Raw genomic sequence first — 17556 nt, 5'->3', positions numbered from 1 at the left:
AAACTTCAATAAGGTCACCCCTCAGACTGATGCTCCAGGGAAAACAGACGTCAGCCTATTCATCCTCACCCTATAGTTCAGACCCTCCAATCCTTGTAAATCTTTACTAAACCCTTTAAAGTTTCAAAACATCTTCCCTATAACAGAGACCAGAATTGAATGCGGTATTCCAAAACTGGTTTAACCAATGTCTGTGCAGTCACAATATGACTTCCCTCCTCCTATACTCAATGCACTGACCAATAAGGCAAGCATAGCAAATGCCTTCTTCACTAGCCTGTCTACCTGCGACACTGCTTTCAAGGAGATATGAACCTGCACTCCACAGGACCTTACCATTAAGTAAACATGTGATTTGTCTTTCCAAAATGCAACATCTCATATTTATCTAAATTAAACTCCACCCGCCACTCCTCAGCCTGTTTGCCCTTCTGATCACTGTCCCATTGTACTCTGAGGTAACTTTCTTCGCTGTCCTCCAATTTTGGTGTCATCTGCAAACTTACTAACCATTTGTCCTATATTCACATCCAAATCATTTATATAAATGACAAAAAGCAGTGGATCCAGCAGGGACCCTCACGCACACCATTGCTTAAAGGTCTCCGGTCTGAAAAGCAACCCTCGACCAGCACCCTCTGTCTCCTACCTTTGAGGCAATTTTGTACCGGTATGGCTATTTCTCCCAGTATTCCATGCAATCTAACCCTGCTAACCAGTCTACAATGCAGAACCTTGCCAAATACCTTACTGAAGTCCATGAAAACAACATCCACAACTGTGCTTTCATCAATCTTCTTTGTTGAATGTTGCAACCATTGCAGTGGAGGTTACCAATAGCACTAATATTGGCAGGTGAACAATTGGTTTCATGATCCTTAATTTTGCACAGATTCTGTTGTTCTGATTCATTTTGACTGTGACTCAGGGTGAGAAAGAGTCCTTTTGTTATTCTATTTCCCCTTGTAAGGTTTATTGCACTTGGGAGTGAGAGTGAATTGGCTTTTACCTGATGGCTAGGGGATAGTTCTTTAACCTTGCTCTGCATAGCAGGCTACTGCTCAAACACAAGCTGGGACATATTTCAGTTCCACTAGCACATTCCATTTGACTTGAAACTTCTTTTGTAACTTCTGTCCTCATGCATTCTTCAAAATGAAAATCACAAAATATACTTGCAATTTGGGACAGCTTGCTGATGAGCTCTATGTTATCAGCCCCTTGTAAACATGTCACTCTCTCTACGGATGACGTTTCTTTAACACATTTAGATGTTACATCCCATTTATTCCAAACAGAATTTATGATAGCCAGCCACTGAATTTACACATACAATTACTTTGACTCTCCAGCATTTACTTTAAAAAAAAAATAAACAACTGAATTAAAGGTTAATAAGCCTGTAGTATTTCAGGGATCCAACCCATCATCAAAACACTACCTACTTTGTTCAAACTCCTCACAATTTTGAATAACTTTATAAAATCTATCAATTCTCAAATCTTTTGATGTAATTGTAATTCGTCAACCCTGGTACCACTTCTGCCAATCATTTTTCTGAATCTGATGTCTTCACATCTTTCTGAAAATGGGGCTCCTAGAAGTGGACACAATACTCCAGTAGAAGCAATCCAGTGGTTTATATTGGTTTAACATTACTTCCTTGCTTTTGCACTCTATACCCCTACTGAAAAAGACCATGATTCCATAAGCTTTATTAATTGCTCTCTCAACATACATTGCTATCTTCAATGATTTATACACATGCTCACCCAGGTTCCTCTGGTCCTGCGATGCCTACCTTTTCTTGGCAACATCTCTCTTTTTCTCTTCCTGCCAACATGAAACACTTTTGCAAATCCAGTTTTACAGAGATAGAGGGTGCTAAAGGGTTGTTTTTTTTTGGGCTGGAGGCCTGTGACCAGCAGTCCTGTACACTTCAATTTTACTGTGTACATGGTTCAAAATAGTTCCAAGTTGCACATAATCAAAAATTTTGAAATTGCCTCCACTACACCAAGGTCTAGATAGCCAATGTATCAGGAAGTTCTACCAAAATTGGTTAGGCAACTCCACAATGTACTTTCTCCAGTTCACCATTTTTTGTTATTTCCTGACACTCAACCAATTTCATATTCATGTTGCTAGTGTTCCTTTCGTTCCATAAGCTCTAATTTTGCTTGCATCAATTTTGTAATATTGTATTAATGCCTTTGGGAAGTCTGTACACACCATAGCAACAGCGTTACTCTCATTAGCCTTACTACTAACTCATCAATAAAATTAAGCAACTTAGTTAAACATAATTTGCCCATAGAAATACATGCTGGCTTTGCTTCATTCATCCACAATTGCTCAAGTGCCTGTTTGTCCTGAATTATTATTTTCAAAAGCTTCTCCACCCCTATGGTTAAACTGCATGACTTATTGTTGATGAGCTTTCTGTCACACCTTTTTGACAAAAGTACATCACTTCCAATCATCTGGCACTACCCAGAGTCTGAGGAATATTGAAAAATTATGGCTAATATCTTTGCAATATCCACATTCACTTCTCTCAGTATCCTGGATGTATCTCATTCAATCCTGGAGCCCGAGTAACTTTAAATTACAGACAGCTGAACAAATAGCTCCACTTTGCAGCAACAGTGAGGTGAAAGTGAGGACAAGGAGATTGCCGGGAAGGTAAATTTCCCTCTAAAAGGACTTACCTTGAGAGTCAGTGGCCACCATTTTGCAAGCAGTAGTGGGAGTGGTGATAACGAGGACCGGGGGCTGCCGGGAAGGTAAATTTCCCTTTTATTTCAGCAGCAGAGCTGAGTGAGAGTGGAGAAAGCGAGGAATTGAGTGGGAGTGATTGAATTGCTCTCCGGGAAGGTGAGTGAACTGATATATTTGGGCAGCACTAAACCTCACACACTATACATTTAGTGTCTCCCACTCGCCCTCCTCCTCTCACCAAAAAATACTTCGGTGGTGTGTTGATAAGGTAAGGGTTTTCTATTTCTTTTCTATCGTGTGATTGGTAAATGGAAAAAGAAAAAAAGAAGTTATCTATTTGATATTATAGTTGGACTAAGTTAAGCTTAAGAGTAAAAATGGCAGGAGATCTCAGACCTCTGTTATGCTTCTCTTGCTCAATGTGGGAGCTCAGGGATGCGGCTAATGTCTCTGACTCCTTCACATGCCATAAGTGTGTCCAGCTGCAGCTCTTGTTAGACCGCAAGATGACTCTGGAGCTGCAGGTGGATTCACTTTGAAGCATCTGTGATGCTCAGGAATTGTGGACAGCATGTTTAGTGAAATGGTCACACCACAGATTGGGACAGCTGAGGGAGAAAGGAGTGAGCGACCAAAAGACAGGAAAACAGCAGGAAAGCAGTGCAAGTGTCCTCTATGGTCATCTCCCTCCAAAACAGGTATACCATTTTGGATACTGTTAGGGCAGGTGGCTCACCAGGAGAAGCAGCAGAAGCCAGATTCATGGCACTGTGGCTGGCTCTACTATACAGAAGAGCGGGAAAAAGAGTGGAAGAGCTATAGTCATAGGAGATTCAATTATAAGGGGAGTATTAAGGCAGTTCTGAGGTCGAAAATTAGACTCCCAAATTGTAGTTGCCTCCCAGGTGCACGAGTCAGGGATGTCTCAGATCAACTACAGAACATTCTGAAGAGAAAGGGTGAAAAGCCAGCTGTCATGGTGCACATAGACACCAACGATATATGTAAAAAAACCAGGATGAGCTCCTACAAGCAGAATTTAAGGAGTTAGGAGCCAAGTTAAAAAATAGGACTTGAGGTAGTAATCTCAGGATTGCTACCGGTGCCATGTGCCAGTCAGAGGAAAAATGAAAGAATAGGCAGGATGAATGCGTGGCTTGAGAGATAATGCAGCACGGTGGGGTTCAGATTTTTGGGACATTGGAACCGGTTCTGGGGAGTTGAGACTATTACAAATTGGATGGTCTACACCTGGGCCGGACTGGAACTAATGTCCTGGGGGGCTGCTCTTGCGAACGTTGTTGGGGAGGGTTTAAACTAATGTGGCGGGGGATGGGAACCAAATGAAGAGGTTAGTGGACAGTAAGGAGGTAGTAACTAAAACTTGAAAGGAACTAGATAATGAATGAGTAAGAGAGAGAGTAGGCAGGGAGCAGATCATGAACGCAAAGGGACAGGTGGTCGGATGTCAATTTGTTTTAATGCGAGAAGGTCAGGCAGATTAATTTAGGATTGGATTAGTAGCCGGGAGTATGATGTTATTGCTTTTACTAAGACTCGGTTGAGAGAAGGACATGATTTGCAACTCAATATCTCAGTTTATAGATGCTTCAGGCAGGATAAAGAGGGAGGTAAAAGGGCTGGAGGTGTTGTATTACTGGTCAGAGAGGATATCACAGCTGTGCTGAAGGAGGGCACTGTGGAGGACTTGAGCAGTGAGGCAACATGGGCAGAGTTCAGAAATAGGAAGGGTGCGGTAACAATGTTGGGGCTGCACTACAGACCTCCCAACAGCAAGCATGAGTAGAGGAACAAATATGTAAACAGATTATGGAAAGAAGTAGCAGTAATATGGGTGGTGTTGATAGGAGATTTTGATTTTCCCAACATTGACTGATATTCACTTAGTGTTAGAGGTAGAGATGGAGCAAAATTCGTAAGGAGCAGCCAAGAGGGTTTCAAGGAGCAGTATGTAAATAGTGCAACTCAGGAAGGGGCCATACTGGACCTGGTGTTGGGGAATCGGCCCGGCCATGTGGCTGAAGTTTCAGTAGAGGATTACTTTGTGAATAGTGATCACAAATCCGTAAGTTTTAGAATACGCATGGACAAGGACAGAGTCGCCCTAAAGAAGAATACTAAATTGTGGGAAGGCCTACTATAGCAAAACTTGGCAGGAACTGGGGAATGTGGATTGGGAGCAGCTATTTGAAGATAAATCCATATTTGATATTTGGGAGGCTTTTGAAGAGAGGACAGACATACCCCTTTGAAAATGAGGGATAGGAATGGCAAGATTCGGGAAACATGGATAACAGGTAAAATTGAGAGACTAGCTAAGAGGAAAAGGGAAGCATACACAAGGTCTAGGTGACTGAAAACAGACAAAGCTTTGGAAGAATATCAGGAAAGTAGGGCCAATCTGAAACAAGGAATTAAGAAGGCTAAAAGGGATCATGAAGTATTTTTAGCAAACAGGGTTAAGGAAAATCCCAAAGTCTTTTATGTGTATGTAAGAAGCAAGAGGGTAACAAGGGAAAGGGTTGGCCCACTCAGGGACCAAGGAGGAAAGTTATGCGTGGAGTCAGAGAACATGGGTGAGATTCTTAATGAGTACTTTGTATCAGTATTTACCAAGGAGAGGGACATGAAGGACATTGAGGTTAGGGAGAGATCTTTGATTACTTTGGGTCAAGTCAGTGTAAGGAAGGAGGAAGTTTTGGGTATTCTAAAAGGCATTAAGATGGATAAGCTCCAGACGGGATCAATTTCAGGTTACTGTGGGAAGCAAGCTGGGGCCTTAACAGATATCTTTGCAGAATCCTTTAACATGGGTGAAGTCCCGGAGGACTGGAGAATTGATAATGTTGCCCCCTTCTTTAACAAGGGTAGCAGGGATAATCCAGTGGTAGGGAAACTGCTGGAGGAGATACTGAGGGATAAAGTCTATTCCCATTTGGAAGAAAATGGGCTTTAGTGAAAGGCAACATGGTTTTGTGCAGGGAAGATCTTAATAGAATTCTTTGAGGAAGTGACAAAGTTGATTGGTGAGGGAAGGGCTGAGATATCACATACATGGACATCAGTAAGGCGTCTGATAAGGTTTACCATGGTAGGCTGATGGAGAAAGTGAAGTTGCATGGGGTCCAGGGTGTACTAGCTAGATGGATAGAGAACTGGCGGAGCAGCAGAAGACAGAGTAGTAGTGGAAGGGAGTTTCTCAAAATAAAGAACTGTGACCAGTAGTGTTCCACAGGGATCTGTGTTGCTAATCAGACCACCGATACCTTCTGGAGAAAGGTATAGGTGGTCTGATTAGCAAGTTTGCAAATAACACTAAGATTGGTGGAGTAGCAGATAGTGAAGGGGACTGTCAGAGAATGCAGCAGAATATAGATAAATTGGAGAACTGGGCAGAGAAATAGTAGATGGAGTGCAATCCAAGCAAATGTGAGGTGATGCATTTTGGAAGATCCAATTAAAGAGCAAGCTACACGGCAAATAGAAAAGCCCTGGGGAAAATTGACGTACAGAGAGATGTGGGTGGTCCAGTCCATTGTACCTTGAAGGTAGCAATTCAGGTCGATAGAATGGTCAAGAAGATATATGGCACACTTTTCTTCATCAGACAGGGTATAAGAGTTGGAAGGTCACATTACAGTTGTATAAGACTTTGGTTGTGCCACATTTGAAGTACTGCATACAGTACCAAAAGGAAGTGGATGATTTGGAGACGGTGCAGAGGAGGTTCACTAGGATGTTGCCTGGTATGGAGGGCACTACCTATGAAGAGAGGTTGAGTAGATTAGGATTATTTTCATTACAAAGTTGGAGTTTGAAGGGGGACCTGATTTAGGTCTACAAAATCATGAGAGGTACAGACAGGGTGGATAGGAACAAGCTTTTCCCCCAGAGTGGAGGGACTAAATTACTAGGGGTCACAAGTTCAAGGTGAGAGGGGCAAGATTTATGTAAGATATGTGTGGAAAGTTCTTTACATAGAGGGTAGTAGGTGCATGAAACGTATTGCCAGCAGAGGTGGTAGAGGCTGGCACGACAGCGCCATTTAAGATGTATCGAGACAGATACATGAATGAGCAGAGAACAGAGGGATACAGATCCTTAGAAAATAAACAACAGGTTTAGATAGAGGATCTGGATCGGCACAGGCTTGGAGGGCCATAGGGCCTGTTCCTGTGCTGTAATTTTCTTTGTTCTTTAACTCGTTAAACTTCAACTCTTCAAAATGTCTGGAATACCTCTGGTTTCACCATGGCCTATGCAGTATTATCACTTTAACCAAAATCAGTTGCAAGACATTCATTTAGTGCCTCAACTACACTGTCTTACTGCCAGGCAGAAAATTCCTTTCAGGCTGCACACCTTCCCTTACCATCCTTATTTATATGACTGTAGAAGACTTCTGGATTCCCTTTCATGTTAGCTGTCAATTTTTCATACCCTCTCTTTGTTCTTCTGAATTGATTTTTAAATTTCAATTTTAGATTCAGATTAGATTACAGTGTGGAAACAGGCCCTTCGGCCCAACAAGTCCACACCGATCCGCCGAAGCGAAACCCACCCATACCCCTACATTTACCCCTTACCTAACACTACAGGCAATTTAGTATGGCCAATTCACCTGACCCTGCACATCTTTGGATGGTGGGAGGAAACCGGAGCACCCGCAGGAAACCCACGCAGACACGGGGAGAACGTGCAAACTCCACACAGTCAGTCGCCTGAGGCGGGAATTGAACCCGGGTCTCTGGCGCTGTGAGGCAGCAGTGCTAACCACTGTGCCACCCACTAACATCCTTCTGAACATTCCATGTTTGGTCTGACTTTCAACTGTATTATCTATGAGACAAATGTTATGTGCACACTTTTTCATGTTCATCTTAATCTTTAACTCAATTAGCCAAGAAGCTCTCAATTTGTCTTCTCCACCTTTCCCCTTCCTGGGAATATACCTTGTCTGTTCCAGAAAGCAACAAAAAAAACTGTAAACACTAAACTTATGGATAACAGAACACAAATATAATTTATAGTTATTTTTTATTCATTCTTCAGATGTGGACATTCCTGGAGGGGCCAGCATTTATTGTTCAATCCTAGTTGCTCAAGAAGGTGGTGACAACCTGCCTTATTGAACTGCTGCAATCCTTGTGCCTTAGGTAGACACACAATGCTGTTAGGGGGAAGAGTTTCAGAACATTGATGCAGCAACAGTGAAAGTACATTGATATTTTTCCTTGTCAAGATCATGAGTGGCTTGAAGGGTAACTTGTTCTTGGTAGTGTTCAATTTATCTACTGCCCTTCTCCCAAATAACAGTGGTTGCAGGTTTGGAAGGTACTGTGTATTTCTGCAAATCATCTTTTAGATAATATACACTCTTGCATTGATGGTAAAAGATATGAATGTTGTAAATATGGTGTTGATCAAATGGACACCCAGAATGGTGTCAAGCTTCTTGGGTGTTGTTACAGCTCCACTTATCCACACAACTGAGGAGTTCATCACACTCCTAATGTCTTGTCGATTGTGAACAGTCATAGAGGTTCAGGAGGTGACTTACTTACTGCAGAATTCCTAGCCTTTAATTTGCCCTTGTAGACACATATTTGACTAGACTAATTCAGTTTCTAGTTAAAGGTAATCTCCAGGATATTGATAATGAGATAAAGTGATCATAATGCCATTGAATATCAAGTAGCAATGGTTAGATACTCTCTTCTTGGAAATGGCCATTAGTTGAGTTCAGTTTTTTTTGGATTTCTCGATGCCACACTTGATTAGACGTTAAAAATCACACAACACCAGGTTATAGTCCAACAGGTTTAATTGGAAGCACACTAGCTTTCGGAGCGACGCTCCTTCATCAGGTGATAGTCCTGATGAAGGAGCGTCGCTCCGAAAACTAGTGTGCTTCCAATTAAACCTGTTGGACTATAACTTGGTATTGTGTGATTTTTAACTTTGTACACCCCAGTCCAACACCGGCATCTCCAAATCTTGATTAGACATGATCTTGATGTCAAAGGCAGTCACTCTCACTTCACCTCTGGAATTTATTTGTTCACTGTTGACATGTTTTGTCCATATTTGAGCCAAGGTTGTATTAAATTCAGGAGCTGAGTGACTCGGGCAGAACCCAAACTGGGCATCAAAGTGCAGGTTTTTGCCATGCAGGTGTTACGTGATAGCACCATTGATGATACCTTCCATCACATTACTGATGATTGATAGTAGACTGATGGAGCAGTAATTGGTTTTGTCCAGCTTGGTTTTGTCCTGCTTTTTCATTACAGGACACACCTTAGCAATCTTCACATTGTCTGGTGAAGACGTAAGTATGCCCTCTTGTGGCACAGTGGTAGCATCCCTACCCCTAGACTGGGAGGCCTGGATTAAAGTCCCATCTGCTCCAGAGATGTATAGTAACATCTCAACAGGTTGATTCAAAAAATAAATTTAATTTAAAAACAATTTTGAGAGGAAGTTATAGTGTTATAGCCGCACTAGCTCAGCGTGATCAGGGACGTGGGATGTTCTGGAGCATGTCTTCCGTCCGGACGAGGCCAAAATGGATCATTCACTCAGAATATATGGCTGTAAACTGTTGCAAATGCTTTAGCCTTATCTTTTCCACTGATGTGTTGGGCTCCACTACTATTGAGAATAGGGATAGTTGTGCAGCCACTTCCTCCTGTGAGTTGTTTAAGTCTGCACTGCCATTCATGACTCAACGTGGTTGCACTCCAGAGCTTCGATCTGATCTATTTGCTGTGGAATCACTTAGCTCTATCACTTGCTGCTTATGCATGGCATGCATGTAGTCCTATTTGGTAACTTCAACAAGTTGACACCTCATTTTTAGGCAAGCCTGTTGTGCTCCCGATATGACCTCTTGCACTCTTTATTGAACTAGGGCTTAATTATTGATTTGATAGTAATAGTGGAGTGGGAGAATATGCGAGGCCATGAGGTTTGATTAAGACATTACAACATGATGTAACGTATACTCACTGAATACAGGACTTTCTTGCTGCCACCGATGTGAGGTGGTAACTCTTACCAATCTTGTAATGGACAGATACATTTGCAACAGGCAGATTAGTGAGCATGAGGTCAAGAAATGCTTCTCCCTCTTGTTATTTCCTCACAATCTGCCACAGTCTCAATCTAGCAGCAATGCCTTTTAGAAGTCAACCAGTTCGACCAGCAGCAGTGCTGTTGAATTGTTCTTGTTGCTGGGCGTGTAAGTTTCTCACCAACAAAACATTGTGCACTTTTGCCATCCTCAGTGCTTCCTCCAAGAAATGGTCAATAGGGAGAAACACTGATTCATCAGCCAAATGGTACATTACCACCAGCAGGAGGTTTCCTTGCCCATGTCAGGCTCGGTGCACGAGACCTCAGGGGATCTGGACGAAAGTGAGGACTGCAGATGCTGGAGATCTGAGTCTAGATTAGAGTGGTGCTGGAAAAGCACAGCAGGTCAGGCAGCATCCAAGGAGCAGGAAAATCAACATTTCGGGCAAAAGTCCTTCATCAGGATTTTCCTGCTCCTCGGATGCTGCCTGACCTGCTGGGCTTTTCCAGCACCACTCTAATCTAGACTCATGGAATCTAGAGTCAATGTGGATGACAGGACAACTGATTGCTGACTGTATATTACTGTGCTGTCATCTCTGATGGGTCTGTCCTCCCAGTGGGAGGAGGCATATCTGGAGATGGTGCCAGTGTTATCTGGGGCATTGTCTGTAAGGTGTGAGAATGACTGTTGTTTGACTAGTCTGTAAGAAAGTTCACCTCATGTTTGCGCTAGACTCCAGATGATAGTACAGAAAATTTTGCAGAGTTGACAGGGCTGTGTTTCCACGATAATTTCAAGTGCCTTAGTCTACACCAAACAGTCGACACCAAATAGTCTATTCAGTCAAATTCCTTTTTTGAGACTTTCTATTGCTTGATACAACTGAGTTGCTAGCTTTGCTATTTTGGAAGGCAGTTAAGAGTCAACCACATTGCTGTAGTTCTGTAGTCAAATATAGACCAAACCATGGAAGGATGGCAATTTTCCTTTCCTAAAGGACATTAACGAACAAGATGAGTTTTTTTTAACAATAGACAACAATAGTGTCATGGTCATCACTAAACTTTGAATTCCTGATATTGAATTCAAATTCCACCATCTGCTATGGTGAGATTTGAACTCACATCCCCAGAATATGGAATCAGAGAGTTTTACAACACTGAAAGAGGCCCTTCAGCCCATCGTGTCCATGACAGTAACCAAACACTTATCTACTATTGTTGTCTTCCAGCACATGGCGTGTAGCCTTATATTCAATCTTCCCTGGGTCTATGAATAATTGATCAAGCTACAATATCACTGGGCCATCACTTTAGTGCTCATAATGCTGAGGCCTGGCAAAAATCAAAACAAATATTAGCACAAACTGGTGCTCCTTGTAATCTGCATTGCTTCTTTCTGCTCAGTTGTAACCAGACAAGATCAATATGCATTGTTGCTCTATGTCCCTGCAACTCTGCTAGGGAAGAGACATTGGAGACAACACAATTTCAGATGCCTCTTTGGTGAAAACCAACATCACCTTTCTTGAACATAAAGAGTTTTGAGGTCACAAAACATGCTAAATAAATTCAATTTCCTTCTATCTTCGGTCATGCTAGCACTTCAAACACTACTGCAGTTGGGTTTTAATATATAGTTTAAACTCATCAATTGAATTTTTCCAGTGAGAACCCACGCGCACATCAGAATACTGAAAGAATGATCAGTTAAATCTAGGGGAAGAAAGTTTAACTGTGGAGGTGAGACAAACAGCAAAAATATTTGTGTACTGCAATAGCAAGATGACTCCCTGTGAACAGGTAAAAATAGTAAAAGGTGGAAGTGAGTTTGAAACCAACGATGAACACTGGGCAAAATTTAAAACTTCAACAGAAATGATTTGGTCAAGCTGAAAGGTTAAAACAAATAAATGCCTGATTTGCAAGGTAAATTGTCACGAGGGTGTCATTGGATGCAGCAGGAAAAGCAATGCATCAAAGAAAGTTTAATATTATGCCTGGATTGAAAATAAGGCTGAAACAACCATGGCCATCTGTAGGCCCATTCAGTTTACTTCAGTTTCCCGTAAAATAGTGCAATTTTCATTCGCACCAACTTTGCGCTTATCTGTACAAAATCAATCAAGTAAACAGTAGTCACTGTGACTTCAAAGGGGAAGTATCCAAACTAAGCAACTGCCTTAATGTCTTTGAGGAGGCGTTAAGTTAATTATGGCATATCTGAGGCATCATGAATGGTGCTGAACCTTGTGTAGTCATCATCGAACATTGCTCCTTCTGACCTTGCTATGGAGGAAAGGTCTTTGCTGAGGCAGCTGAAGATTGTTGGGCCAAGGTCACAATCCTAATGAAGTCTTGTAGAGAGGTCCTGCAGCTGAGATAATTGACCTTTAGGAACCACAACTATCACCTTTTGTTCAAGGTAAAACTAGTGAAGATCTTACCCCGGATTCCCATTGACTCCAGTTTTAGTAAGGCTCCTTGATGGCATACTGAATCCGAAGCTGTCTTAATGTCAAGGACAGTCATTCGCACCTAACCTCTGGAATTCAGCTCCTTTGGCAATATCTGAACCAAAGTTGTAATGAGGTCATGAGCTGAGTGGCTCTGGCGAAACCCAAACTGTGTGTCAGTGAACAAGTTATTGCTAAGCAAACAGATGCTTAACAGGACTTGAAACTAGAAAGTGGGGGCAAGGGAAGGGTGAAATTCCATGAGGTATATTGACCAATGGGAAGCAAAGCTGCAGGTTAACATCTATGGGGGTGGATTCAACTGCATTCAAAAATATGAAAAAAATGAAAAGAAAGGAGAACTCAGGAGAAGTTATTAAAGTCTCCAGCACACAAAACAGGACAAAGTGTTTGTAAAAGGTTAGGAATCAAACTTCAAACACACTGGTGAAATGGATAACAATGAGAAGAGGGACGGTCAATACAGGACTGAAGGTGTTGTGTCTGAATGCGCACAGTATACAAAACAAGGTAAATGAGCTTGTGGCACAGATATTGGCAGGTATGATGTGGTGGTATTACGGGGACATGGTTGCAAAGGGATCGGGACAGTGAACTTAATATCCAAGGATATCCATCCAACTAAAAACAAAGGCAGGTGGGCGGGGGGAGGAGTAGGTGGTTGCCTTGTTATTTGAAAAAAAAATGAAATTAATAGCACGAAACAAAGTAGGGTCAGAAGACATAGAATCTGTGTGGCCAGAGTTGAGGAACCGCAAATGTAACAAAACTGTAATGGGAGTTATCTACAGGCCTCCAAACAGTAGTCAGGATTTGGGGCATAAAATACACCAAGAGATAAAAAAGGCGTGTAAGAAAGGCAATGTTACAGTGATCATGGGGGATTTCAATATGCAGGTGGACTGTGAAAACTAGGATTGGTAGTGGATCACAAGAAAAGGAATTTGTGGAATGTCTACAAGATGCCTTTTTGGAGCAGCTTGTGGTGGAGCTCTCTGGGGAACAGGCAATTCTGAAATTAGTGCTGTGCAATGAGTTGAAACTTTATTGCTGGAACAGCACAGCAGGTCAGGCAGCATCCAGGGAACAGGAGATTCGACGTTTCGGGCACAGGCCCTTCTTCAGGAAGGGCCTGTGCCCGAAACGTCGAATCTCCTGTTCCCTGGATGCTGCCTGACCTGCTGTGCTGTTCCAGCAATAAAGTTTCAACTTTGATCTCCAGCATCTGCAGACCTCACTTTCTCCTGTGCTGTGCAATGAGGCAGACTCGATACAAGAGTTTAAAGTGAAGGAACCCTTTGGAAGCAGTGACCATAAAATGATAGAATTTATTCTGCAATTTGACAGGGAGAAAATGATATCAAATGTATTGGTATTACAGTTGAATAAAGGCAAATACAGAGGCATGAGGCAAGAGTTGACCAGAATTGATTGGGAGAGGAGCCTAGCAGGAAAGACAGTGGAACAGCAACAGCAGGAGTTTCTGGGAGTAACTTGAGAGACACAGCAAAAATCCATCCTAAGGAAAAAGAAGCATTCTAAAGGGAGGATGAGGCAACCATGGCTGACTAGGGAAGTCAGCGAGGGCATAAAAAGCAAAAGAGAAAGCAAATACAGTAATGTGGCGAAAGGCAGTGGGAAGCCAGAGGATTGGGAAGACTACAAAGACCAATAGAGGACAACGAGGATAGAAATAAAGAGGGAGAAGATTATATATAAGGGTAAACTAGTCGGTAATATTAGGAAAGATTGCAAAAGTTTCTTTAGATGTATAAAGGGCAAAAGAGAGGCAAAAGTAGATATTGGGTTACTGGAAAATGATGCTGGAGAAATAGTAATGGCGAACAAAGGAATGCCTGAGGAACTTTGCATCAGTCTTCACGGTGGAAGACATGAGTAAAATCCCAAAAATTCAAGAGAGTTGGGGGGAGGGGGCAGGGTCGAGTACAGTGACCATCACCAAGGAGAAGGTGCTAGAAAAACTGAAAGGTGTGAAAGTGGATAAACTGCCTTGACCAGATGAGCTATACCCTAAAGTTCTAAAGGAGATGGCTGAAAAGATAGTCGAGGCTTTAGTATTAATCTTTCAGGTAACACTGGAGTCAGGGAGAACTGGAAAATCGCTAATGTAATCCCCTTGTTTAAGAAGAAGCAAGGCAAAAGACAAGAAATTATAGACCAATTAGTCTGACCTCGGTCGTTGGTAAGATTTTGGAGTCCATTGTGAAGGATGAGATTTCTGAATACTTAGAAGTGCATAGTAAAATAGGGCAAAATCAGCATGGTTTCATCAAGGAGAGATTGTGCCTGGCAAATCTGTTAGAATTCTTTGAGGAGATAATGAGCTGCTTAGACCAAAGAGAACCAATGGATGTCATCTATCTGGACTTTGAGAAGGCCTTTGATAAGGTACTGCATAGGAGGTTGCTGAGTAAGATAAGAGCCTATGGTGTTGAAGGCCAGTTACTAACTTGGACAGAAGATTGGCTGTCTGGCAGAAGACAGAGAGTGGGGTTAAAAGGGTTTTTCTCAGGATGGAAGCTGGTGACGAGTGGTGTTCCGTATGGGTCAGTGTTAGAAGCACGTTTTTTCACTTTATACACTAATGATGTGGATGAAGGAACTGAGGGCATTCTGGCTAGGTTTGCAGATGATACAAAGATGGGTGAAGGGGCAGGAAGTATTGAGGAGGTGGAAAGGCTGCAGAAAGATTTAGACAGGTTATGAAAGCGGGCAAAGAAATGGCAGATGAAATACAATGTGGGAAAGTGTGAGGTCATGCACTTTGGTAGGAAGAAGAGAGGCATGGAGTATTTTCTAAATGAGGAGAAAATTCAGAAATCTGATGTGCAAAGTGACTTGGGAGTCTAAATCCAGGTTTCTCTTAAGGTAAACGCGCAAGTTGAATCAGTAGTTAAGACAGGTAATACAATGTTGTCAGTCATCTTGAGAAGATTAAAATATTAAAGCAGGGATGTATTCCTGATGCTTTATAAGGCTCTGATCAAACTACATTTCGAGCATTGTGAGCAATTTTGGTGCCCCTACCTCAGGAAAGATGTATTGGTCCTATTGGCCCTGGAGCAGGTGCAGAGGTGGTTGATGAGAACAATTCCAGGAATGAAAGGCTTAACATTTGAGGACTCTGGGACTATGCTCAATGGATTTTAGAAGGATGAGGGGGATCTGATTGAAACATTCAGAATACTGAATGGCAGAGATAGAGTGAACGTTGGGAAGATGATTTCATTGGCAGGGCAGACAAGGACCTGACGGCACAGCCTTAGAGTAAGGAGGTAAGGAGAAGTTTCTTTAGTGAGAGAGTGGTGAATCTTTGGAATGCATTACTGTGGAGGCCAGGTCATTGAGTATATTTAAAACAGTGATAGGTAATTTCTTGATTGTCAAGGGGATCAAAGGTTATGGGGAGAAAAAGGAGAGTGGGATTGAAAAACCTATCAGCCCTGATTGAATTTGCGGAGCAGACTCGATGGGCTGAATGGCCTAATTTCTGCTCCTCTGTCTTGTGGTCTTATGGTGACATCTTCCATAAAAGTACTGATTGAGCATAGATTGATGGGAATAATAACTGGCTGTGGGACCTTCCAACCTTGAGACCCTCCAACCATGTGGCATTAACGTTGATTTCACCAATTTCCTCATCTCCCCCCCCCCCCCCCCCCATATTCTCCCAGATCCAACCCTCCAACTTGGCACCGCCCTCTTGGACTGTCCTACATTCCTTCTCACCTATCTGCTCCACTCTCTGGTCTGACCTATCACCATCACTCCCCCACCTTCATCTACCTATCGCCTTCCAAGCTACCTTCTCCTGAACTCCACCCCTCCCATTTATCTCTCAGCTCCCTTGCACACTCCCCCACCATTTGTGATGAAGGGCTTATGCCCGAAACGTCAACTCTGCTGCTCCTTGGACACTGCCTAACCTGCTGTGCTTTTTCAGCGCCACACTTTTTGACATTAATAACTGGCTGTGTTGAATTTGTCTTGCTTTTTGCGTATGGGTTTTAATTGGGCAATTTCCATATTGCTGTGCAGATGCCAGTGGTGTAGCTGCATTGGAATTACTAGACTTTAAGGTTGCATTGAATCAAACAAGTTTAAGTATGATTTCAGAAGTTTCCGGAAGAGTAGAAAACAATGGGGGAAAAAGCTTGGACAAAGGGTCAGTTAGACTCGAAACGTCAGCTCTTTTCTCTCCTTACAGATGCTGCCAGACTTGCTGGCATTTTCTCTTTTTTGGTAGAAAACCAATGGGTACTTGTTTGATAAGTAATGTCTCACTGAGGAGGTACTGAATATGGAGCCCCAAGATTCAATGTTGGGGGCTTTCTGTTTCCAATTCATGTCAAGAACTTAGATTTTGAAACTTAAAAGAATTTTTTAACTAGATACCAATCTTGAAAGATTGAGAATGATAACTCAAATAAACCACAATGAGTGGGCCAAACAATTATAAATGGAATGTGATATAAATTTATATAAATGGAATGCGATACAAATTTATATAAACTATTGTGTACAGGACAAGGTGATACCGAAAATACTTAATGGGTATTGAAAAATTTAAATATGAAGTTGAAAAAAATCTGAATTCTAGTAAAGCTGGTACACTGCTAATACACGTAAACAAACAACAATGGCAATAGCAAGTTGACATACATGACCAAAATATTCGACCGCAAAGCCATTAACAATTTGTACATTGTTTTGGTCAGACTCAGCATGCTGTTCAGTCCTAATTGCTGAGAAATGTGGGAGAAATTCAAAGGTTGGAGGAAGTGCAAAGACTGATCAAAAGTTTTGGGGTCTGACTTCTGCGAAAAACTGGAGAGGTTTCGGCCTCCCAACTCAATGTGGAGCAATCTAATGGGTCATAAATGTTTAAAAGTATATAACAAGAAAGATCATTGATCTGACACATTCTGTTTCTCTCCAAAGTGCTACCTGAGTGTTTCAACTTTTCAGTATCTGTAGTATTTCACTTTTGCTGCAAATGTGTTGCTGGAAAAGCGCAGCAGGTCAGGCAGCATTCAAGGAGCATGAGAATGGATGTTTCGGGCATGAGCCCTTCTCCAGGAATGAGGAAAGTGTGCCAAGCAGGCTAAGATAAAAGGTAGGGAGGAGGGACTTGGGGGAGGGGTGTTGGAAATGCGATAGGTGGAAGGAGGTTAAGGTGCGGGTGATAGGCGGGAGTGGGGGTGGGGGCAGAGAGGTCAGGAAGAAGATTGCAGGT

General features: G+C 42.3%; 1 protein-coding gene across 1 annotated transcript in view; it reads right to left on the bottom strand.

Annotated features, from left to right (window-relative positions):
* The window catches only part of LOC122556362 (serine/Arginine-related protein 53-like), a 434162-nt gene that overhangs the window by 292042 nt on the left and 124564 nt on the right, over window positions 1-17556 (bottom strand). The window lies entirely within an intron of this gene.

This window comes from Chiloscyllium plagiosum, chromosome 13 (assembly GCF_004010195.1).
Source record: "Chiloscyllium plagiosum isolate BGI_BamShark_2017 chromosome 13, ASM401019v2, whole genome shotgun sequence".
Lineage (NCBI taxonomy): Eukaryota > Metazoa > Chordata > Chondrichthyes > Orectolobiformes > Hemiscylliidae > Chiloscyllium > Chiloscyllium plagiosum.
The sequence above is the reverse complement of the archived record's forward strand: the minus strand, read 5'-3'. Positions and strand labels throughout refer to the sequence as shown.